Genomic DNA, 7,309 nt, shown 5'->3' with positions numbered 1-7,309 from the left:
GTTGCTCTAGTCCCCTAATCATTTTGGTTGCTCTTTTCTGCACTTTCTCAAGCTCTGTAATATCCTTTTTTAGGTGTGGTGACCAGAACTGCACACAGTATTCCAAGTGTGGTCTCACCATAGATTTGTACAAGGGCAGTATGATATCAGCAGTTTTATTCTCTATTCCTCGTCTAATTATGGCCAGCATGGAATTTGCCTTTTTTACAGCAGCCGCACACTGGGTTGACATCTTCATTGAGCTATCTACTACCACCCTAAGATCCCGTTCTTGGTCTGTCGCTGCCAGCACAAGTCCCATCAGTGTATATGTGAAGTTGGGATTTTTTGCCCCAATATGCATCACTTTACACTTACTCACATTGAATCTCATTTGCCATTTTAATGCCCATTCTTCCAGTATGCAGAGCTCCTTCTGGAGCTCTTCACAGTCCAATTTTGTTTTAACCACCCTAAATAATTTGGTGTCATCTGCAAACTTGGCTACTTCACTGTTTAACCCCATCTCCAGGTCATTGATGAACAGGTTGAAAAGCACCGGTCCCAACACAGATCCCTGAGGCACCCCTCTGCTCACATCCCGCCATTGTGAGAACTGACCATTGATTCCTACTCTCTGCTTCCTATTTTTCAGCCAGCTCTCAATCCATAAGAGGACTTGCCCTCTTATCCCATGACTACGAAGTTTGCTTAGCAGTCTTTGGTGGGGGACTTTGTCAGAAGCTTTTTGGAAATCCAAATACACAATATCCACAGGCTCATTCCTGTCCACATGCTTATTGACGTTTTCAAAAAAACTCTAATAGGTTAGTGAGACAGGACCTACCCTTACAGAAGCCATGTTGGGTTTTGCCCTGCAGACCTTGCCCTTCTGTATGCTTGACAATTCTATCTTTAATAATGCTTTTCACTAATTTACCTGGAACAGACGTTAAACTAACTGGCCTGTAATTTCCTGGGTCCCCCGTGGAACCATTTTTAAAACCCAGTTTCCCAAAGCATTGAATTTAGGATAGATAGCCCAAGCAGAAATGGCTGTAATCAATAAGGCTGCAAAACACAGGTTTGTTGAAATGATGGTGGTATAAAATGTCCATGTGAAGAACTCCTGGTCAGTTCAGTTCCTGTCAAATAAATCTGGAAGATTGTTGAATTAACTTGGTTTGGTCACAGGGTCATAGCTGTAGGGCCGGGGTGGGGAACGTCAGGCCTGGGGGCCATATAAGGCCCGCGAAATCATTTGGTCTGGCCCTTCGTGGATCCTGCCATATCTCTAGCTCAGAAGGATGTAAGACTGGTGATCTGCCCCCTCCCGTGGACAGGAATAGCCTCTATTCAAGGCGGATGTGAGTTTGTTTTGCCAAGAAAATGAACCCTTTCCCCCCCTTGCAGAAGAGTCATTAGCTATGGAGCTGCTAGGCCTGCCCAAGAAACTGTGTTAACCCTTTCCCACCTGAAAATATTTTCTGGCTGGGTATGAGCTTTCGTGAGCCACAGCTCACTTCTTCAGGTATCTGAAGAAGTGAGAAGAAGTGAGCTGTGGCTCACGAAAACTCATACCCTGCCAGAAAATATTTTTGTTAGTCTTTAAGGAGCTACTGGACTCTTGCTCTTTTCTACTGCCTCAGATAGACTAACACGGCTACCCACTGTGAATTATCTTTCCCACCCGGGCCGTGGAGAAATGTTTTCCCTCTGTACTACAAGAGGGCTGGGGGCGGAAGTGGCGACAATGGAGGGGTTAAAAGGGGCAGGGCCGTAATGCACGGGGTGGGGGAGTGAGTTCTTAGCCAGTATGTCCTCATTTATCCCTGCAGGTGGAGGTAGCAGGAGCTGGCTGTAGAATACGGCCCCGACTATGCGGAGCAGGAGCAACTCCAGTGTGCTGCTGGACGGCTACACACAGGTGGTGCAACAGACCATCCTGTGCCACCAGGTGGGCGAGTGCACCACTGGTTGGATGCCTGCCTGCTTGCCTGTGTGTGAGGGGGGGCAGTTATCTAGGCAGCTACCTGCTTGGGGCTTGGTCGACTAATTTTTAAGTTAATAATTTTGTATGGCCCACAAATGATGTTATAAATATCCAAATGGCCCTTGGTGGAAAAAAGGGTCCCCACCCCTCCTGTAGGGGAATCTGCTGGCCAGCATGGTGTAGTGGTTAAGAGCGGTGGCTTGTAGCAGACTCTGATCTGGAGAACCGGGTTTGAGTGGCAGATGCTAATCTGGTAAACTGGGGTGGTTTCCCCACTCCTACACATGAAGCCAGCTGGGTGACCTTGAGCTAGTTGCACTCTCTCAGCCCCACCTACCTCACAGGGTGTCTGTCGTGGGGAGGGGAAGGGAAGATGATTGTAAGTCGGTTTGATTCTGCCTCAAGCGGTAGAGAATGTCGGCATATAAAAACCAACTCTTTTCCTTCTCGTTCTCCTCCTCCTTTACAGATATTTCAGGCCCCTTCATTTTTTGTTTTTAAACAAAATTCCGTCCAGTTGCTGCTTCAAGTGGTAGAGAAAGTCAGCATATAAAAACCAACTCTTCCTCTTCTCCTGCTTCTCCTCCTCCTCCTCCCTCACAGATATTTCAGGCCCCTTCATTTTTTTTAAAATAACATTCCATCTAGTTGCTTAGTCAATAACAGAGCTGTTCACGTGTTACCCTGTTCTGGTCAATGAATGAAAAAAAGGCATGGGGAAAAATGATCAGCACTAGGCCCTTACTCTTAGGTTTTGTGAAATGTAATTAATATTTAGCACAAGTAAATAACTTTAGACTTACTGGCCATCAGTATTTCTGTTTTGATTTCCTATCCCACTCTGTCAGTTCCATTCATTACCAAATTTCTAGCTACAGGCTTTTTTTGGCATTGGTGTTCCACATAACTGAGGTTTTGATGGAAGCTTTTGGAAAAACTGTTTGGTCTTTGTTGAATACTGTGGATTGACTTCTTGTTTGGTGGGGGAAATGAACTGGGGAGGGGTGGTAGGATTTTAAAATGTGGACACATCTTGAGATGTATTGGCGGGAGGGCTGTGGGTGGGGATACGGGGTGGGGGGAGCTGCGACACCATCTGCGGAGTACATCACTTTTGGTTAAAAAACCCAGAAGTGACATAGGTAGCTCTAGGAATCAATTCTTAGAACTACCCTGGTGACCTAGGACTGCATGTGATGCTCTGGGTTTTTAAAAATGTCTCTCTCCTGCCCCCCCCCCCGGGGAGTGGGACCCCTAACCAAGACAATTATGCCCGTCCCAGGACAACAATTTATCCTCAAGATGGTTAAATTTAATTTCCAAGTTGTTCTACAGATCAAGTTATTTATTTATTTCCGTTATTTATAGTCTGCCTTTCTTACTGGGACCCAAGGTGGTTTACACAGTGAGTCAGTACTATCAACAGGATTGGACATTCAGTAAACAATGAAATAAGATTCGGATTATAGAAATCTGGAACCAACGGAATTGAATTTGTACGACTGTGTATTTTGGAGATTGCCGTAAGTTCCCCATTCTGTAAACCAGGGTAGATTTGATTTAAATCAAATTAAATTGAATTGATTTAAATCATTAAACAGCACTTCTCATTGTGTTGTTTCATTCGGGCCACCAGGCCTTGCATTTCATTGTCGCACTGTTTGCATTTTGCACTGCAAAACCAAGTATCTGTGATAATATATTCTAGACAGAGAAACTGCCAAAAATAATCTTACAGAAATCTCTGGAAGAAAATGACTTTGTGAACGGATTAATGGAATTCATTTACCAAAAAAAAAAAATTAAAACAAAAGCATTGATTTTTATCCACCCTGCTGCCAACAGTTTTTTTTCTGCCTCCTGATTCCCTTGCTCTCCCCTGCCCCCACCCAAATTCAGATTAAAGGTTATTCAGAAGATATGTTAGTAAATTTACCCAAGACAAGCAAGGAATTGCCAGGCGCAGCAAAGAAACAGCGTTGCATGGAAGCCGAGCAGTGCGTTGACGGAAGTGCAGTTTTTTCAGGTAAGGCTCACCAGGCAGGGCCCTCCTGCCTTACAGAATTCCTGAACTAGTCCCGGCTGCTGTCTTGCTCACTTGGATGTAATGTGCCCTCTAACACGGCAGGCCGGCCCATGGTGCGGTAACGTAACCAAGCTCACCTGGGTTTGGCACCGGTAAAATCACACCGTAAAAAGCTAAAAAGGGCTTTATGAGAGAAAACATAAAAAAAGATATTTTAAAAGGCATCTTCCCCTCCCCCTCTCCCCAGCATGGGGTAGTCAGACTGTCGTCATTAAGTTGTAGAAAGTCCATGTTGTGGAAAGAAACAAAAGGCGCAGAGACTAAAGCAGGGGTGTCAAACATATGGTCTGCAGGCTGGATCTGGTCCCTTGAGAGTTCTTATCTGGTCCACGAGCCAGCCAAGGAAGCCACCACCAACCATAGTCCCAGTCTGATCTGAGGAGCTCACCACGGGCTCGACAGCGGAGAAAGGCAGAGTATAAATGTAGTAAATAATTGTGTAAACAATGAAACCCACCTTTTTAGAAAAAGAATTGTTATAACTTGTATAAGGTCTGGTTTCTACAAATGAGAACTGCCCACTGTCCTGTTCTTCTCTTCCATCCATCTGACTATAAAATCCCCAAGGACAGTTCTAAGTTTGCAGCAGGCCAATCTTCCTGTTTGGGGGTGTCTGCCAGTCTAGCAAGGAGCTAGCAGGGGAATATTTACAGGGTTGCCCCTGACACATGCAAGACTCAGGGATCTTTTCCTGTCCTTGCCAGAATTATGCTAAAAAGGGACGCTGCCACCCACAGGTCACATTTGGAATGTTGCTTAACATTTCACATTCGTCAAACAATAGGCTGTCCGCTGATCGATCAGCTGATGATGTGCAACCGATCATGTTTTTACCCCCACCCTAATCCTTATTTTAGTTTCCTAGTCTCGAGTAACATCATCTCTCTTTTCCTTCCACAGACGATGAGTGGCCAAGTGAAAATAATGAGCCGATGCCTTTTCTGAAGAGTCCTGAGGAAGAAGAACCACAGAAGATGACCTTGGAAACAGCCAAAGAGAACAACATCCCATGTGGTGTAGAAAGTATTGAGAATCAGTGCAGGGCAGAGAGGCAGAGCAGGAATGATGAGAAGGAAGCGGCTGAGCCTGTTTCTTCTGAAGACACTTGCAAAGGTCTCAACGAAGCCGTAGTCCAGCAGCAGGGAAATAAAGTGAAAGATGAAATGTGCGAGGAAAGCTTGACTCAAAACTTGCACCATCGTACAGGCAAGAGCAGCTACACAGGGGAGAAACCATACAGGTGCTGCTACTGTGGCCAGAGTTTTGCTAGCAGCTCTGATTTTGTGTCCCACGAGAGAACCCATGTAGGGGAGAAACTGTATAAATGTGCCCACTGTGGAGAAAGTAGGAGAATCCACATGGGGCAGTACCTGCATAAATGCTCGCACTGTGGGAACACCTTTGGGTAGAACTCGTAAGAGGGAATCCATGCTGGCGAGAAACCTTATATCTGCTCAGAATGTGGGGAAAGTTGCAGTCAGAGATCGGACCTCCTTAAACACCAGAGGAGTCACACACTGGTGAAACCTTACATGTGCAATGTGTGTGGGAAGATCGTCTCAGGTACCACAGGCCTCAGATCCCACCAGAGAATCCACACGGGTGAGAAACCTTACAAATGCGCGCATTGTGGGAAATGTTTCCATACAAGCTATAACTGCATGTTGCATGAGAGAATCCACACAACATTGTGCTCGTACTGTGGGAAAAGCTTCAGACAAAATTGGACCTCACCGAACACGAGCTAACCCATGCAGCAAAGGAGACGTTGGCATGCTTTGCCTGTGGGAAAGCTTTCAGTGTCAGCGCAGAACTGTTTGCACATGCCTGGCACCACAAAGAGAAGCCTTTTGAATGCTCGGTCTGTGGGAAGAAATACTCCAACAGTTTGCAATGGATCGCACATCAGAAAGCCCATAAGAAAGGGAGAATTCATACAGGAGAAAAAGCATATAAATGTTTAGTCTGTGAGAAAAACTTCAGAGATGTCACAAGGCTTAAATCGCATGAGAAGACGCATACATATAAATGTTCCCACTGTGGGAAAAGCTTTAGCCAAAGGCATAGCTTAATTATTCACCAGATAATCCATACAGGAGAAAAACCATATAAATGCTCCCACTGTGATAAAAGCTTCCACTGGAGTTCTCACCTGGTGCTGCATGAGAGAATCCACACAGGAGAGAAGACCTAGAGATGCTCAGACTGTGGAAGAGCCTTTGACCAGAGGTCAAACCTTATGCATGTGAGAATCCACACCGGGAAGAAACCTTCCAAGTGATTTGACTGTGGGGAAAGTTTCATCTCCAATTCCATTCATCTTCGACATCAGAAACTCCATGCAGCAGAGGAACCTTGAACATGCTCCGAAAGTGGGAGCATCTACTGGCAGCTGTCAAACCAGATTGACTGGACTGGGGAGAAGGGCTCAAAATGTTCTGAGTGCTTGAGAAGCAGCTATCTGAGCCCGTATCTGGTGGTAAGTGCAAGAAACAGTGCAGAGGAAAAGCTGTTTGAATGCTTAGTCGGTGGGAAGAGTTTCGGAATAGCTCACACCTCCTTAACCACCAGCCATGCTGCTCAGACTGTGGTCAGAGCTTTCATGAGAAGGCCCAGTCTCCTAGCTCCCAAGAGTGACCATGCAGGGCAGAAACCATACAAATGTTTGGATTGTAAGAGTTTGATTCGGTGCTTGGTGGATCTCAGGAAAAACCAGAATTGTTCTTGCTAATGTTAATCTCTTGCCACTGGGAGCCAGTGTGGGGTAGTGGTTAGCTATGACCATTTCTGGGTAACCACGGGCCAGTCTCTCTCGAACATTAGTGGTTTTGGTCAAATGGCTGATAAAGTGGGACATTCTCCCCCTATCCCCTCGCAGATATTTTTTTTGGAGACTGGTTAAAGGTCACAAGTATAATACAGAACATCTTAAATTCCTCTGGCTTCATGGGAGCAAGGAGGGATGTTCCAACACCTTTTGAAGTCTTGTTCATTTCAGTGGAAGAAATCTGCAGTGTTTGTTTTGGGGCTGAATTGTGCTGGATGTTTTACTGGGAAGGGGGAAGCAATCTTTGAAGAGATTTCAAAGCTTGCCCTTGTACGCTGTAAATGAGAAATCTCCACCAGGGTAAATGTGAATGGGCAGAAACTGGGTTGTTTTTCCTTTAAAAAAAAGGTGTAGTATTTTAAAAAGGAACTTGTCCAAAAACTTTAAAAAAATTTACACAACCACCAGGCATGCATAAAAGTAC

General features: G+C 45.3%; 1 pseudogene; it reads left to right on the top strand.

The window, feature by feature from the left end:
* Window positions 1-4,990: 4,990 nt before the first annotated feature.
* On the top strand, window positions 4,991-6,252 carry LOC130493647 (zinc finger and SCAN domain-containing protein 2-like; annotated as a pseudogene).
* The last annotated feature ends 1,057 nt before the right edge of the window (window positions 6,253-7,309 follow it).

This window comes from Euleptes europaea, chromosome 1, assembly GCF_029931775.1.
Source record: "Euleptes europaea isolate rEulEur1 chromosome 1, rEulEur1.hap1, whole genome shotgun sequence".
Classification (NCBI taxonomy): Eukaryota; Metazoa; Chordata; class Lepidosauria; order Squamata; family Sphaerodactylidae; genus Euleptes; species Euleptes europaea.
Note: the sequence above shows the minus strand (reverse complement) of the source record. Positions and strands in the feature narration are given on the sequence as shown.